General features: G+C 36.0%; 2 long non-coding RNA genes across 2 annotated transcripts; both read left to right on the forward strand.

Annotated features, from left to right (window-relative positions):
* The first annotated feature begins 366 nt into the window (after positions 1 to 366).
* Positions 367 to 1,916, forward strand: LOC110906308. The gene is made up of 3 exons (XR_002573816.1): positions 367 to 407; positions 1,370 to 1,443; positions 1,877 to 1,916. It is a non-coding gene; the product is annotated as an uncharacterized LOC110906308 (long non-coding RNA).
* Positions 1,917 to 8,286: 6,370 nt separating this feature from the next.
* LOC110906307 lies at positions 8,287 to 9,836 on the forward strand. Its single transcript, XR_002573815.1, has 3 exons — positions 8,287 to 8,327; positions 9,290 to 9,363; positions 9,797 to 9,836. It is a non-coding gene; the product is annotated as an uncharacterized LOC110906307 (long non-coding RNA).
* The last annotated feature ends 7,259 nt before the right edge of the window (positions 9,837 to 17,095 follow it).

The raw sequence follows: 17,095 nt of genomic DNA on the forward strand, positions 1-17,095 counted from the left end.
ATATATGTGACATATACTTGTCACTTACAAACATGTTACATACTAGTACATTACACTTTTTACCTAGTTAAATTATGTTTTATTTCATATTTCACCTTGTTACAAGTTAGGGGAAACATTGTTGCATATTATTACACAACTTAACTAACAAAATTACTCATTATAATGTATTAAAAAAATAAAAAAATAAAGAAATATGGCAGCCCCAATTCAGCAAAATTCAGCCCCATATAGTTGGGTTTTGTGGGCTAGTTTCAAGGTGTAACCCCTTCTAAACACTTCCAAAGCCCAACCCATTGAAACCCTAATCCTTCCCCCTGTAAATACCACTTATAACCAGCCTCTCTACCACTTTTGCAACACTAAAAACTCTCAAAACATCCTCCAAACCGTAGCTGAAAGCAAAGGTTCGAGCAGATTGACACCCCTTCACGAAAATGAGCATAACTCACTCATTTCTTAACGAAATCACTTGATTCTTTTTCCTACTTACTTGGATAATCATGGGGTTCGATTCCTAGACTTCTCCTTGGAGAAATCAGACCTAGAAATGCCCCGAAATCGTCCATAAACTTTCTGTTTGTTTTTATGTTCATCAAAAACTTGTTTAAACCTATGTAACTTGTGTTCAACACATCTCATACCTATGTCCTAATGCTTACAACTTATCCCATGGTTGGTTAAGCTTAAAAACAAGGTTGAGACATTTAAAATCAGAGGATTAAACCTCATAAACTTGGTGTTTTGTTTAGGGTTTCAACCCACAAATCATGTCAAACATAGCCTTTGATACATGAGTAATTATGGAACAACTTGGGTTGTCCCAAACCTACAATCCTCACGTGATTTGATGATTTCTACTAGTTAGTTTACTTTACATACTTGTAATGACCTTAGTTCATGACCCTCCTTGGTTGTTTTTACATCAAGTGTAGTGGTGAACATCAAAGGGGTACCTAAATGGAAGTCTTGTCTTCCTACCCCATCCATGACACATACGACTCAACTTGAGGTACCTAAATGAAGATGTAATCTTCTACCTCTTACTTGAATACTTGAACATTTGGACTTAATACTATGTGTATATTATACAACCTAAATACTATCTATGTACACTCGAACCTTTGATGTTGAAATCATATTCATTTGTCAAAGTAGTAGGATAATCATCTAAGGAACTAAACCTTGCTATGATTCTTATGAGTGTTCAACTCATGAAATCATTATAACCCTCGTGGTTACCAAGTGTCATGCAAGTGTATTATGGGAAGATGAGTATTTTGATATAATATTTTATAACGTTTTCATGTCACTTAAATTCCGAATTTTCCGAATTCCCCAAACTCATACGCTTTGTTTCCTTGTGTAGAGAAACAAGGTGCTCCAACTAGCTAATTCAACCACCAACTTGCTCTCGGATTCTCAAGTCACAACTTGTAAACCGTGAGTATACTCGTATTTCCCCCTTTTTACTTTTACCACTTTTGGGGTGTAACATGTTTATTTATCAAAAACTTACACATGAACATTTTGCTTAAACACATGAACATTCCTATAACATGCTTGTATACGTGATGGCTTGATACTTTAAACTTGGGTGAAACTTATGTGTTGAATTTATCATTAACTTCGTACGAGCCAAACCGTGACATATGTAGCGCTATAGGATTAACGACCCGCCCTTTATCATCGGTAATGTCATGAGCATATTGCGTTTCCTTGGTTTGATATGTTAGACACATGCCATGTTTAAATGTTTATCTTGAATCACATGCTTGCTATGAGGAATTGTTCAAGACTTATCTTTTGCTATGTACGTATCAAACTTGTATACTCGCCTTTGCATTTGCATTGAATTATTTTAAACATGTTACAGGTTGATGAGGAAGATGCTAAGAAAAGAAGTAGCGTTGATGCCTAGATACACATATAGACGTTAGGGTTTAATATGTTGTATCAATTTTGTTATGTTATCATGTTATTTTTGTTAAACTTGTTGTATTTGAATTTCTTGTATTGTTGACTATTTGAAGTTATGAAATGAAATTGGGATTTTCTAAATATTGTCACTAATAGCGTTATGATGTCTCTAGCAATCTTCACACTTCGTCTCATCCCGATGTTTCCGCCATTGGTTGGGGTGTGACAGATTGGTATCAGAGCCATAACTATAGGGAATTAGGAAAATTGCCATGCTTTTGCCCTAGTCTATAGTTTTAGGAACTTTGTCTCTTATTTGTTGTTTAAAACATTTGTACTCTACCTTACGTGCTTCCTAGCTACACTTCTTGTTATTAAAATTATATGCCTTTCCTAAGGCTAACATGAATGCACTTATGCGATTTTATAATCTTGTTACATCAACGAGATGAATTTACCAAAATAGGCGTGAAACCCACAATTTGGTAAACGACTCTCATTCCACCTTTTATCTATTTTGCACGAAATTTCACCATTAAGCTAGGAGTGAGATCCACAACTTAATGGTAATTTCCATTTCAACTCTAGTGGACCCTTGTCAAAGTGTCAAAATTTAATTTTGGCCGACAAGTACCAACCACATTTAGGGTACGAAATCGTCAAGCTAGGGGTGAAACCCGCATCTTGTCGATTAAGTCCCATTCCTTGATTTTTATTCTCGCCAAAGTCCCGAATGTTCCAATCATTTAGAGATGTGTAGTAACCGGAAGGGTAAGATACCGTTAATCGCTTCTCGACGAGAGTATCTTACTTATAGGCCAAAGCACAATGTCTCTAAATCGAAAGGACTTTCGACCCACTTTGGAATTGTCGACGTTTCTCTACCCGAAACATTCCTATGTTTTATTGAGCCTCTCTTTTATGTATCTCAATTTATATGTGATTTTATACTTGAACGTTCATTCGTTTCGAAATGTCGTTTTAATCATTTCGCACGTTACCGCAATCACAAACAATAATAATCCTCGTGAACAAACTAAATTTATACCCCTTTACGCAACTTATGTGTTATACTTGTCGAATGTATGTTGGAAACTTATGCTCTATGTGAACTTTACTTGGTACATGAACATTTACTTGCTTTTACATACACAAACCTTGTTTTCGATTAATGATCAAAGTCTCATCCTTTCCTTCTCTTTCAATCTTTTAGATGTCGTCTAGCTCCTCCAAGAGACTCAAGTCTAAGAAGGGTTCGACTTCCTCCGCCATGTCTCAAAAAGATTGCATGAAATTTATGGCCAAAAAATTTGCTAAAGTCCTACCCGACATCGTTAGCAAGATTCAAACCGATTCACCGCATGGCTCTGTTGACTCAAAGGCAGACAAACCCAAATCGACCTTCCAATTTAAGCACTTCATGGCTTGTAAACCTTTAGAATTTACTGGCAAGAATGGCGCTACCGCCATGATGAACTGGTTTGATGCCATCGAGCTTACCTTCTTGCAAAGTGGTTGCCTTGACGAACTAAGAACCTTGAATGCAACTGGGGTGTTTCGTGAAAAGGCACTCGAGTGGTGGACGACTGAACGCAACAAAAGGGGAAACGAGGTTGCACATGCTATGCCTTGGGACGATCTCAAACAGCTTATGAAAGACCACTTCTGTCCTCCTCATGAACTCCAAAAATTGGAGAATGAATTTTGGAACCTTACTCAGAAGGGGAGCGACATGGATGGCCTGATTACGCGCTTTGAACAACTCAGTGTTCTCTGTCCTGGACAAGTTGAAACCGTACCCAAAACCGTAGCCAAATTCGTCCATTGTGTTGCACCTTCCCTGACAAACCACCTTGCCTCTGCCAATCCCCAAACCATTGAAGATGCTTTTCGTATAGTCACCGAACTTAACAACAACTGCGTTCTTCATGGAACCTTTGACAAGGTTTCAACAAAGGTGCACGCCAAGCTACAATTGACACTTCTGATGAGCCCAAACCCTCCCAGCCGTCTAAGAAAAACCAAGGCAAGAAGCGGAAGGCTTCGAGCCAAAATTGTGCGGTCGTCACTCCGCCAAACCCACAACCCCTACAAACTGTGCCTGCTTTTACCAACAATGAAACTCCACGCAAGGTTTACACTGGAACGCATCCGAAGTGTGGCAAATGCCAGTATCATCACCCTCTAAACGCTCATTGCCGAAAGTGCGACAAGTGTGGCCGAAGTGGGCATACTTCTCCATACTGCCGCGTCCCACCACAGGCTTACCAAAACCAAGCCCTTCTAGCTCCCAATCAAGTCGCCCCTGTGCGAGCATGCTACACGTGTGGTGATACTAACCATATGGCCAACGTGTGCCCTCAACGTTACCAGCCACAACAACCTCGACAGCAGCAACCGCAGCTTCAACAACAACAGCAACAGGTTCAAGAACCCGCTAGAGGTCGAGCTTTCCTCCTCACCACTGCTCAGGCTCAAAACGCGAACGACGTCATTACTGGTACGTTTCTCGTTAACCATGTCTATGCTTCATGCTTATTTGATACTGGTGCCGATAAAAGTTTTGTGTCGTTAGAATTCGAGTCTTTGCTCAAGTGTAAACGCTCTAAGTTGCCAAAATCTTTCGCTGTCGAAATCGCTAATGGTAAAACCGTCGTTGTCAATTCTGTTCTCTCCAATTGCTCGTTGATTCTAAACGATCATACGTTCTCAATCAATCTCATACCCATGCAAATGGGTAGTTTCGATGTCGTAGTAGGTATGGACTGGCTTAGGCGAGTTCGTGCTGAAGTTGTCTGTTCTGAGAAATTTATTCGCTTACCTCTTCCAAATGGTGATTCTCTACATGTGTATGGCGAGAAACCTTCTCAAGGTCTCAAGCTTACGTCGTGTATCCAAGCGAACAAATGCTTACGCAAGGGTACTTTCGCCTTTCTCGCCCACATCGTGGAAAAGAAGGACAAAGGCCCAAGCATAAGTGACGTTCCCATCGTACGTGACTTTCCGGATGTATTTCCCGACGATCTCCCTGGTCCGCCTCCTGCTCGTTCTGTCGATTTTCGCATCGACTTAGTGCCTGGTGCTACGCCTGTCGCTAAGTCCCCCTATCGTTTAGCACCCTCTGAGATGCAAGAGCTCTCGAGTCAACTCCAAGAGCTTCTTGACAAAGGCTTTATACGCCCTAGTACTTCTCCTTGGGGCGCTCCCGTTTTGTTTGTCAAAAAGAAAGATGGATCATTTCGTATGTGTATTGATTATCGTGAGCTCAACAAGCTCACCATCAAAAACCGATACCCTCTTCCTCGCATTAATGATCTCTTCGATCAATTGCAAGGCGCAACCTGCTTTTCAAAGATCGATCTCCGTTCTGGGTATCATCAACTTCGAGTACTCGAAGAAGATGTACCTAAAACCGCCTTCCGTACACGTTATGGTCATTACGAGTTCGTGGTCATGCCCTTTGGTTTGACCAACGCACCCGCTGTTTTCATGGATTTAATGAACCGCGTGTGCAAAGCACACTTGCACCTTATCCTTGAACTCCTTCGTACTGAACGTCTATACGCCAAATTCTCCAAGTGTGAATTTTGGCTAAAAGAGGTTCAATTCCTTGGTCATACCGTCAACAAACTTGGAATTCACGTTGATCCCGCTAAAATCAAAGCTGTGAAAAATTGGATCGCACCTAAATCTCCGTCTGAAGTTCGCTCGTTTCTTGGTCTCGCTGGTTACTATCGTCGTTTCATCTCCAACTTTTCAAAAATCGCTATTCCTTTGACTTCCTTGACTCAAAAAGAGAGACCTTTTGTTTGGGGTCCCGAACAAGAGGAATCATTTCAAACGCTCAAGGATATGCTTTGCAATGCTCCTATCCTAACGCTTCCCGATGGTAACGATGATTTCGTCGTGTATTGCGAAGCTTCAAACCTTGGCCTTGGTTGTGTCCTTATGCAACGTGACAAGGTTATCGCTTACGCATCGAGACAACTCAAAATTCATGAGAAAAACTATACTACCCACGACCTTGAACTTGGTGCAGTCGTTTTTGCATTGAAGATTTGGCGACACTACCTTTATGGTACTAAATGTGTGGTCTTCACCGACCATAAGAGCCTCCAACACATCTTCAACCAAAAGGAACTGAACATGCGTCAACGCCGTTGGGTGGAATTGTTAAACGACTACGACTGCGAAATCAAATACCATCCAGGTAAAGCGAATGTAGTAGCCGACGCTCTTAGTCGTAAAACTCATGTCAAAGGTATTCGTTGTTTCCAACTCGTCCACGATCTTCAAAATCGTATACGCAACTCTCAGTATACATCCGTTAATGAGGGTAACCTCTACAACGAGATGCAATGTGGTGCTGAAAATAGTCTCGTGTCCAAATCTGATGGTATTTTATACTATCTCGATCGTATCTGGATTCCTAACCGTGATGATCTTCGCAAATTCCTGATGAAGGAGGCCCATAACACGAAGTATTCTATTCACCCTGGTGCCGACAAGATGTACCATGATACGCGTACAACCTATTGGTGGCCTGGAATGAAGAAGGATATAGCCACTTTCGTCTCAAAATGTCTCACATGTTCCAAAGTGAAAGCTGAACATCAACGTCCCTCTGGCTTACTCGAACAACCAAAAATTCCTGTTTGGAAGTGGGAGAGCATTGCCATGGATTTTATCACTAAGCTTCCTCGCACTACTGCTGGTCACGACAGCATTTGGGTAGTCGTTGATCGATTGACCAAGTCAGCTCACTTCCTCCCTATTCGTGAAGATTTCAAAGTCGAGAAATTGGCTAAGGTCTACATGAAGGAGATAATCTGTCGTCATGGTATTCCCATTGACATCATTTCTGATCGTGATGCTCGTTTTACGTCTCGTCTCTGGCAAACTTTTCAATCTGCTATGGGTACTAAACTCAACCTTAGCACTGCCTTCCATCCTCAGACTGACGGTCAAACCGAGCGTACTATCCAAACCTTAGAGGATATGCTTCGTTCATGCGTAATAGATTTTGGTGGCAACTGGGATTCACACTTGCCTTTGGTCGAATTCTCGTACAATAACAGTTATCACGCGAGTATTCAAATGGTACCTTTCGAAGCATTGTATGGTCGCAAGTGTCGTTCGCCTATTTGTTGGCACGAGATTGGTCAAGCCCAAATCACCGGTCCCGAGCTTATACAAGAGACGACGGACAAGATTTTACAGGTTCGAGACAACTTATTGAAAGCCAGGAACCGACAAAAGAGTTACGCTGACAAAGGACGCAAACCTATGGAATTCGAGACAGGTGACTTCGTACTTCTCAAGGTATCCCCTTGGAAAGGCGTGGTTCGATTTGGCAAGAAAGGGAAACTCGCACCTCGCTACATTGGTCCTTTCAAAATTCTCGAGAGGATTGGCAAGGTTGCGTATAGACTGAACCTGCCTGAAGAACTCAGCAATGTACACCCTGTCTTCCATGTGTCCAACTTAAAGAAATGTTTAGCTGACGAAGGACTCCACGTTCCTCTCGAAGACTTGCAAGTCAACGAAACGCTTCACTTTGTAGAAAAACCGGTCGAAATCATGGACCAAGGAACCAAGCAATTGAGGCGCAGTCGAATTCCTATTGTCAAAGTTCGATGGGAAGGAAAACGTGGCGCTGAATTTACTTGGGAGCTCGACAGCGAAATGAAATCGAAATATCCTCATCTTTTCCCTGAGTCTTCCTAAATTTCGGGACGAAATTTCCTAAAGGAGGGGAGACTGTAACGCCCTGTGTTTTTGTACTTTCTATTTATAGCTTGTCTTACTCGTGTTTCTAATTTTGGAAGCTTTGTATCATTGTACTCGTTCCTTCTAGTACTCGTTGTAAACTCGAGATTTTGATCATGAATGAAAACTTGCATTTCCTTGTTACATACTATACATACACCATAATACGATTAATCATGAGATCATTTGATACTTCTTTGTGATACTTACAAACATATGTTGAACTTGTAAATATGTGACATATACTTGTCACTTACAAACATGTTACATACTAGTACATTACACTTTTTACCTAGTTAAATCATGTTTTATTTCATATTTCACCTTGTTACAAGTTAGGGGAAACATTGTTGCATATTATTACACAACTTAACTAACAAAATTACTCATTATAATGTTTTAAAAAAATATAAAAAAATAAAGAAATATGGCAGCCCCAATTCAGCAAAATTCAGCCCCATATAGTTGGGTTTTGTGGGCTAGTTTCAAGGTGTAACCCCTTCTAAACACTTCCAAAGCCCAACCAATTGAAACCCTAATCCTTCCCCCTATAAATACCACTTATAACCAGCCTCTCTACCACTTTTGCAACACTAAAAACTCTCAAAACATCCTCCAAACCGTAGCTGAAAGCAAAGGTTCGAGCAGATTGACACCCCTTCACGAAAATGAGCATAACTCACTCATTTCTTAACGAAATCACTTGATTCTTTTTCCTACTTACTTGGATAATCATGGGGTTCGATTCCTAGACTTCTCCTTGGAGAAATCAGACCTAGAAATGCCCCGAAATCGTCCATAAACTTTCTGTTTGTTTTTATGTTCATCAAAAACTTGTTTAAACCTATGTAACTTGTGTTCAACACATCTCATACCTATGTCCTAATGCTTACAACTTATCCCATGGTTGGTTAAGCTTAAAAACAAGGTTGAGACATTTAAAATCAGAGGATTAAACCTCATAAACTTGGTGTTTTGTTTAGGGTTTCAACCCACAAATCATGTCAAACATAGCCTTTGATACATGAGTAATTATGGAACAACTTGGGTTGTCCCAAACCTACAATCCTCACGTGATTTGATGATTTCTACTAGTTAGTTTACTTTACATACTTGTAATGACCTTAGTTCATGACCCTCCTTGGTTGTTTTTACATCAAGTGTAGTGGTGAACATCAAAGGGGTACCTAAATGGAAGTCTTGTCTTCCTACCCCATCCATGACACATACGACTCAACTTGAGGTACCTAAATGAAGATGTAATCTTCTACCTCTTACTTGAATACTTGAACATTTGGACTTAATACTATGTGTATATTATACAACCTAAATACTATCTATGTACACTCGAACCTTTGATGTTGAAATCATATTCATTTGTCAACGTAGTAGGATAATCATCTAAGGACCTAAACCTTGCTATGATTCTTATGAGTGTTCAACTCATGAAATCATTATAACCCTCGTGGTTACCAAGTGTCATGCAAGTGTATTATGGGAAGATGAGTATTTTGATATAATATTTTATAACGTTTTCATGTCACTTAAATTCCGAATCTTCCGAATTCCCCAAACTCATACGCTTTGTTTCCTTGTGTAGAGAAACAAGGTGCTCCAACTAGCTAATTCAACCACCAACTTGCTCTCGGATTCTCAAGTCACAACTTGTAAACCGTGAGTATACTCGTATTTCCCCCTTTTTACTTTTACCACTTTTGGGGTGTAACATGTTTACTTATCAAAAACTTACACATGAACATTTTGCTTAAACACATGAACATTCCTATAACATGCTTGTATACGTGATGGCTTGATACTTTAAACTTGGGTGAAACTTATGTGTTGAATTTATCATTAACTTCGTACGAGCTAAACCGTGACATATGTAGCGCTATAGGATTAACGACCCGCCCTTTATCATCGGTAATGTCATGAGCATATTGCGTTTCCTTGGTTTGATATGTTAGACACATGCCATGTTTAAATGTTTATCTTGAATCACATGCTTGCTATGAGGAATTGTTCAAGACTTATCTTTTGCTATGTACGTATCAAACTTGTATACTCGCTTTTGCATTTGCATTGAATTATTTTAAACATGTTACAGGTTGATGAGGAAGATGCTAAGAAAAGAAGTAGCGTTGATGCCTAGATACACATATAGACGTTAGGGTTTAATATGTTGTATCAATTTTGTTATGTTATCATGTTATTTTTGTTAAACTTGTTGTATTTGAATTTCCTGTATTGTTGACTATTTGAAGTTATGAAATGAAATTGGGATTTTCTAAATATTGTCACAAATAGCGTTATGATGTCTCTAGCAATCTTCACACTTCGTCTCATCCCGATGTTTCCGCCATTGGTTGGGGTGTGACAGATTGGTATCAGAGCCATAACTATAGGGAATTAGGAAAATTGCCATGCTTTTGCCCTAGTCTATAGTTTTACGAACTTTGTCTCTTATTTATTGTTTAAAACATTTGTACTCTACCTTTCGTGCTTCTTAGCTACACTTCTTGTTATTAAAATTATATGCCTTTCCTAAGGCTAACATGAATGCACTTATGCGATTTTATAATCTTGTTACATCAACGAGATGAATTTACCAAAATAGGCGTGAAACCCACAATTTGGTAAACGACTCTCATTCCACCTTTCATCTATTTTGCACGAAATTTCACCATTAAGCTAGGAGTGAGATCCACAACTTAATGGTAATTTCCATTTCAACTCTAGTGGACCCTTGTCAAAGTGTCAAAATTTAATTTTGGCCGACAAGTACCAACCACATTTAGGGTACGAAATCGTCAAGCTAGGGGTGAAAACCGCATCTTGTCGATTAAGTCCCATTCCTTGATTTTTATTCTCGCCAAAGTCCCGAATGTTCCAATCATTTAGAGATGTGTAGTAACCGGAAGGGTAAGATACCGTTAATCGCTTCTCGACGAGAGTATCTTACTTATAGGCCAAAGCACAATGTCTCTAAATCGAAAGGACTTTCGACCCACTTTGGAATTGTCGACGTTTCTCTACCCGAAACATTCCTATGTTTTATTGAGCCTCTCTTTTATGTATCTCAATTTATATGTGATTTTATACTTGAACGTTCATTCGTTTCGAAATGTCGTTTTAATCATTTCGCACGTTATCGCAATCACAAACAATAATAATCCTCGTGAACAAACTAAATTTATACCCCTTTACGCAACTTATGTGTTATACTTGTCGAATGTATGTTGGAAACTTATGCTCTATGTGAACTTTACTTGGTACATGAACATTTACTTGCTTTTACATACACAAACCTTGTTTTCGATTAATGATCAAAGTCTCATCCTTTCCTTCTCTTTCAATCTTTTAGATGTCGTCTAGCTCCTCCAAGAGACTCAAGTCTAAGAAGGGTTCGACTTCCTCCGCCATGTCTCAAAAAGATTGCATGAAATTTATGGCCAAACAATTTGCTAAAGTCCTACACGACATCGTTAGCAAGATTCAAACCGATTCACCGCATGGATCTGTTGACTCAAAGGCAGACAAACCCAAATCGACCTTCCAATTTAAGCACTTCATGGCTTGTAAACCCTTAGAATTTACTGGCAAGAATGGCGCTACCGCCATGATGAACTGGTTTGATGCCATCGAGCTTACCTTCTTGCAAAGTGGTTGCCCTGACGAACTAAGAACCTTGAATGCAACTGGGGTGTTTCATGAAAAGGCACTCGAGTGGTGACGACTGAACGCAACAAAAGGGGAAACGAGGTTGCACATGCTATGCCTTGGGACGATCTCAAACAGCTTATGAAAGACCACTTCTGTCCTCCTCATGAACTCCAAAAATTGGAGAACGAATTTTGGAACCTTACTCAGAAGGGGAGCGACATGTATCGAATATGGGACTTACTAAAGGCCTTATTTAATGGCATATTGTACTAGCTTATGTTTTAATTAATAACATTTTTCTCAGTTTGATTTTGTATGTCTCTAACACGTGTTCTGCCAGTGTAATGACATATAGACAAATATAAATACAAATCAGACGCTAAAGGGCTTATGCGTATTTTGATCATAATTATTAGGTTTTAAATTGAGGCTATAGTATGACTAATGGGGGTCCTGAGTCGAATGATGATTCAACGGCTGTATTTCTCTGCTATACTTCTTGGTTTAAGGCTAAAATGAGTGTTAACTCCTGGCCAGGCTCATCTAATACTCATGATAAATGATTACTCGGCTAAGTGTGAGAATGTGAGATTAAATATATTATTAGTTATTTTATCTTGTAGCCATTATAATCATTTATATTATATAGATTAAAATATATTAATAACCTATTAATAACTAGTTGGTAATTGTTAATGGACCATACTATCCTTATTAACTAATTAGGTTTCCTCTTGGGTGTATATATTAGGAGATTACACAACCCTCATAACATCATATTTTCGGCTCTCTCTCCCAACCGAATCCTTCCCTAGTTTCGGTTTCATCACCATCATAACGTTACACCCTAAGGAGGAACCAGATCATCCTGACAATCATGTCGAACTAATTGGCTGCATCTCTGACTGGATTCTCTGCTGGCCTGTCTGCTGTAACAGGTATGTTATTCATGTTTTCTATTATGTTTAAACAGAACTGATCAACATAAGTGACATGGAATAACTTTAAAGTATATGAAATTTAAGTTAAAAACTTAAAACTTAAAGATATTGTTAAAAGTTGATTGGCAATGAAGAGAGTCAAAGGGACTAAATTTTAGTATGAGTATATGAGAAAAACAATAGTTTTAATTTACTGTGTTTCCATGGTATATTAGAAGTAGCTTTGTGTTTCCATAGTGTGTGTGTTGGCACAAGAGTATGTAAGCTGCCGACATAGTAGTATGCGCACAAAAAGTATGTAAGTAGTGCAATGATGTTGCGTAATTCATAAAAAATGCAGGCATATGACTATTTTATTGGAAGATAAGTTAAAACAATTATTCAAAAAAAATTGTTATAAAACTAGATGTGACAACCTACGTGTTGCCGCAGGGACGGTTGGAGAATTTGATTGGTATCTTGTTTTGTTCGTTAAAGTATTGGTAAAAAACATAACGTTAACAAAAGATAAACCTAAAAGTTAAACATAAAAAAATTATAGACATAATAAAACGGAAACGTAAAACTAATTTATTAAAAAATAATACAAAAAAGCCACTACGTTATGATAACACAATAGAGAGCTAAAACAAAAATAATAAAAAATATATATTAAAAATAAAAAACAAGTTAAAATTAACAATTAGTAAATCAATATGCTTAAAATAATTGTGCTCAAATCTATACATAAAATACTTTGAATATACTCTTTCGAATGGAAAAGATCCAATAGGAAGTATTGTTTTGATAGGAAGTGTATGAAGCAATAATAAGAGGACATGTGGCAAAGAAGAAAAAACATAAGAAGAGACATTTTAGTCAATCACAAATTAGTCTCAATTTAACAAAAATAGACTCAAACTGTTATAAAATGAACAAAATTTGACTCAAAACGATATAAGATAAAGGGTTTTTTACATATTTCCCCCTCCTAAGCTTCCTTATTACCTATTTCCCCAAACCAAAAAAACAATTACATATTTCCCTTTTTTTTAAGAAATTACCCAATTACCCTTCTAGTAACCCATAGCTCAAAATAAAGGTCTACAAGTCTAAATAAAGCAAAACATGATGTCTAGAATAACAAACTATCAAAATAGCTCAAATATATAAACAATTACATAAAACAATCAGAAATTATAGATATAATCCCGATTATCACATTATACTTGAATGTGATTACATAAAATGAGCACAAAGTATTACTAAGATCCAACAATCCATGAATTTATTGAACTCTGTAAGAGAAAAAAAAACATCAATCTCCAAACAAGAAAATAAATTGACCACAAAGTGTTACTAAGATCCGACCAACCATAAATCTATTGAACGAAAAAAACATCAGTCTCCAGACAAGAAAAATACATACGGGAGGTTATATATGCTTTCCTCTACTTTCTACCAATTATTTAAATTACATTATGCTTTTGGCAAACAGAACACAAAAAGAATCTATAACCGGAAAGCGACCAAAAAAAATCACAGTCAGTGAAAAAAAACTACCAATGACAGGATCAATGCGTGCATATAGATAACGAGGAAAAGAATTAGGGTGATACTACATGAATTGGGTAAATATGTAACTGATTGATGATATTAAAATGGAGAATTATGTAAATATTCATTTAATGGTTCATTAAGGGTAAAATAGTCATAAATAAGAGTTATTTTAATGAAAAGGGGAAATATGTAATATATATGGGTTAAAGAGGGGAAATATGTAATTGTTTTTTTGGTTTGGGGAAATACGTAATAAGGCAGCTTAGGAGGGGGAAACATGTAAAAATTCCTAAGATAAATGGCTAGAGACTCAGGGCGTTAAAATTTTTGATTTTACACTTAAATTAATCTCAATTAATAACTAATAAAACACAGAGACTCAAAAAGTAATTAACTCTATAATCTTTTTTGAATTGAGATCAATGAACCTACAATTATTTTATATTTGTTGATTCCTCTCCTAACATAAATGTGTTCTATAATTTTATAAAGTTGTTGCGATTTACGTTTTACATTTTAGTCATTTAGTTCTTTGATTTCTTATTCAAAATCATTTTATTTCCTACCACCGATCACTGCGTTTATTAGTTGTGTTTTATAATATAATGAAAAAACATTGTTTATTATGTTTTACTTCATTATGTTTTTGAATTGTGTTTTATAAAACAATAGTAAACATTTTTTTGTGTTTTTAGTCCATTGCATTTTAGAAATATCACATTTCTTTGTGTTTTTTATCCATTGCTTTTTAAAAAAAAATATTTCTTTATGTTTTAGTCTATTGTGTTTTAGAAACAACATATTTCTTTGTGTTTTTTTGTCTATTGCGTTTTAGGAAAAAAAAAAAAAGAGACAATTTTTTTTGTGTTTTTAGCTCATTGTGTTTTAGAAACAACATATTTCTTTGTGTTTTTTGTCTATTGCGTTTTAGAAACAACACATTTCTTGGTGGTTTTTGTCCATTACATTTTAGAAACAATATATTTCTTGGGGTTTTTTGTCCATTGCGTTTTAGAAAACAACATATTGTTGTGTTTTTTGTCCATTGCATTTTAGAAAAAAAAAACATTTCTTTGTTTTTTTAGTCCATTGCGTTTTAGAAAAAAAAAAAAAAAAGACATTCCTTTGTGTTATTAGTCCATTGCGTCTTAGAAATAAGACATTTCTTTTATGTTTTTTTTGTCTATTGCGTTTTAGAAACAAGACATTTCTTTTATTTTTTAGTTAATTGAGTTTTAGAAAAAAAAAAGTCATTTTTTGTATTTTTTTTTGTCCATTGTGTTTTACGCATCTGGGTTTTCGAAAGTTTTTTTCAAAAATATAGCAAAAGTATACTCATTTTAAAGATAAAAGGAAACTCGTTTTTTGTTGCACTTTTTATAAAAAAAATAATATCATATGAAATAGTTATTAAGTTTTTAAAAATAGGGGAAAGGGAATTTGAGGAGAGAAAAACTATTGTCTTGTATAGACTAGAATACCCCTTAAAAAACTCACACGCATATTTTTCTCAGTTCCACCCATTTAATTTAGTCATTGAATACTAAGTGGATGGTTGGTTAAGATTCATTTCTAATCTTTCTATCCAAATAAACTTTCTAGTATATTCTTACCATATTCAGAAAATTCAATCTAATATATATAATATAATAATGATATAGTGGTTTGACCAAAAGCATTTTGAAAGCACTATCACTTTGAATATAAACAAGAAAGTTGTTTTAATTTCTTTTATTATAAAAAGTAAAAACCAAATTTGGATAGGATTTATCATGTAACTCTACAAGTCAAAAGAAATTGGGAAATTGACTTGTAATAATCCCATTTAAATTTTATTGGCCATTAATAATTCTATCTCAGAATCCTAGCCCGGTATATCCCATTTTAGTTTTACACCATTGTGAACCTTACGCCTTTTTTACTCTCTGGTCGATTTTCAATCCTAATTGATGGAGAAATGTTTGGTAGCAAGAAAAGCTGCTTCCAGGAGGTAAGTTTTACATCAATGGACTCGTATCATCATTTTGATCAAAAGCCCTAAAAAATCTGTTTGTAATTTGGAAAAAAGCTTAACTCCATTAAGTTTTTTTAACAGAGCACCATTGTAGGAAAAATAGGTGAAAGGTGGGACTGGTGGGGGGAATATTCTGATGTGGGATTATTAATGGCCAATAAGGTCAAGATGAGATTATTACAGGCCAATTCTCCAAAGAAATTCCAAAAATTGTTATGAATACTATATAAAGTTTACCTTGTAGATTAAGATTTACCTCTAGATCTAAACAAGTGGATGAATTTTTTGTCAAACTTATAGATAATGTACCATACTACTTGTCCATCAAATGGGTAACCTTGTCTACCAAATAGTTAATCTTCTTGTAGTATAAATACTAGCTCAAGGTATAAGAGAAAATGCACCTCATCTATACACTTTCATAAGTTATACAATTCTCTACTTCTTACTCTTATGCCATTTCTAAAGTTCTTAAAGTTTTAGCACTAATCTTGTGTTAATTCTTGTTAGATTATAACACGTTATCAGCACAAGTCGCTTAAATCCTAATCAAGGAAGATCTTAAGCCCAAAGATAAAGCACTTCATTAATTTATAATTTACTTTGGAAAAAAAATTAAGTACAAAAGAACATTTTAATATACACATTTCATAAGTACGAGACTACTAACAATCTAACATTTAATTATGCATCTAACTTTTACTTTTATCGCAACTAACTTTTATTTATAAACACCCGCTCACATTTCATTTATAGTTTACGTTTATTTATGTATACTAACATTTTTATTCTTATTATTATGCATCCTAATTTTATATCTTTTAAAATAACATTTCTATAATACATCATTTATTATAAATACATATATACATACATACATATATATATATATATATATATATATATATATATAACCGTTATATAACGACTATAAAAATGGTAACATAACCGTTGAGAAACGGCTATAGTTTACCACTATAAATTACCAATTATCAATCTCATTTTTCACAACAAACACTCTTCTTCTCAAAACTTTTCAAGAAAAAAAATTCAAAGATGATTCACCCGGTTTTAATATTGGCCGGCATAATACTAATATTATTACCAAGCTTAATGGATGAACTTCCACCTCATCTTTTTTGGTAATTACGTATTCATTTATTTGTTTGTAGCTGTACCTATGTATGTTATCTCATTTTTAATGAGTATTTAGATTTTAATATTTATCTTATTTATGTTTAGCAACAAA

Source organism: Helianthus annuus, chromosome 6 (genome assembly GCF_002127325.2).
Source record: "Helianthus annuus cultivar XRQ/B chromosome 6, HanXRQr2.0-SUNRISE, whole genome shotgun sequence".
Lineage (NCBI taxonomy): Eukaryota > Viridiplantae > Streptophyta > Magnoliopsida > Asterales > Asteraceae > Helianthus > Helianthus annuus.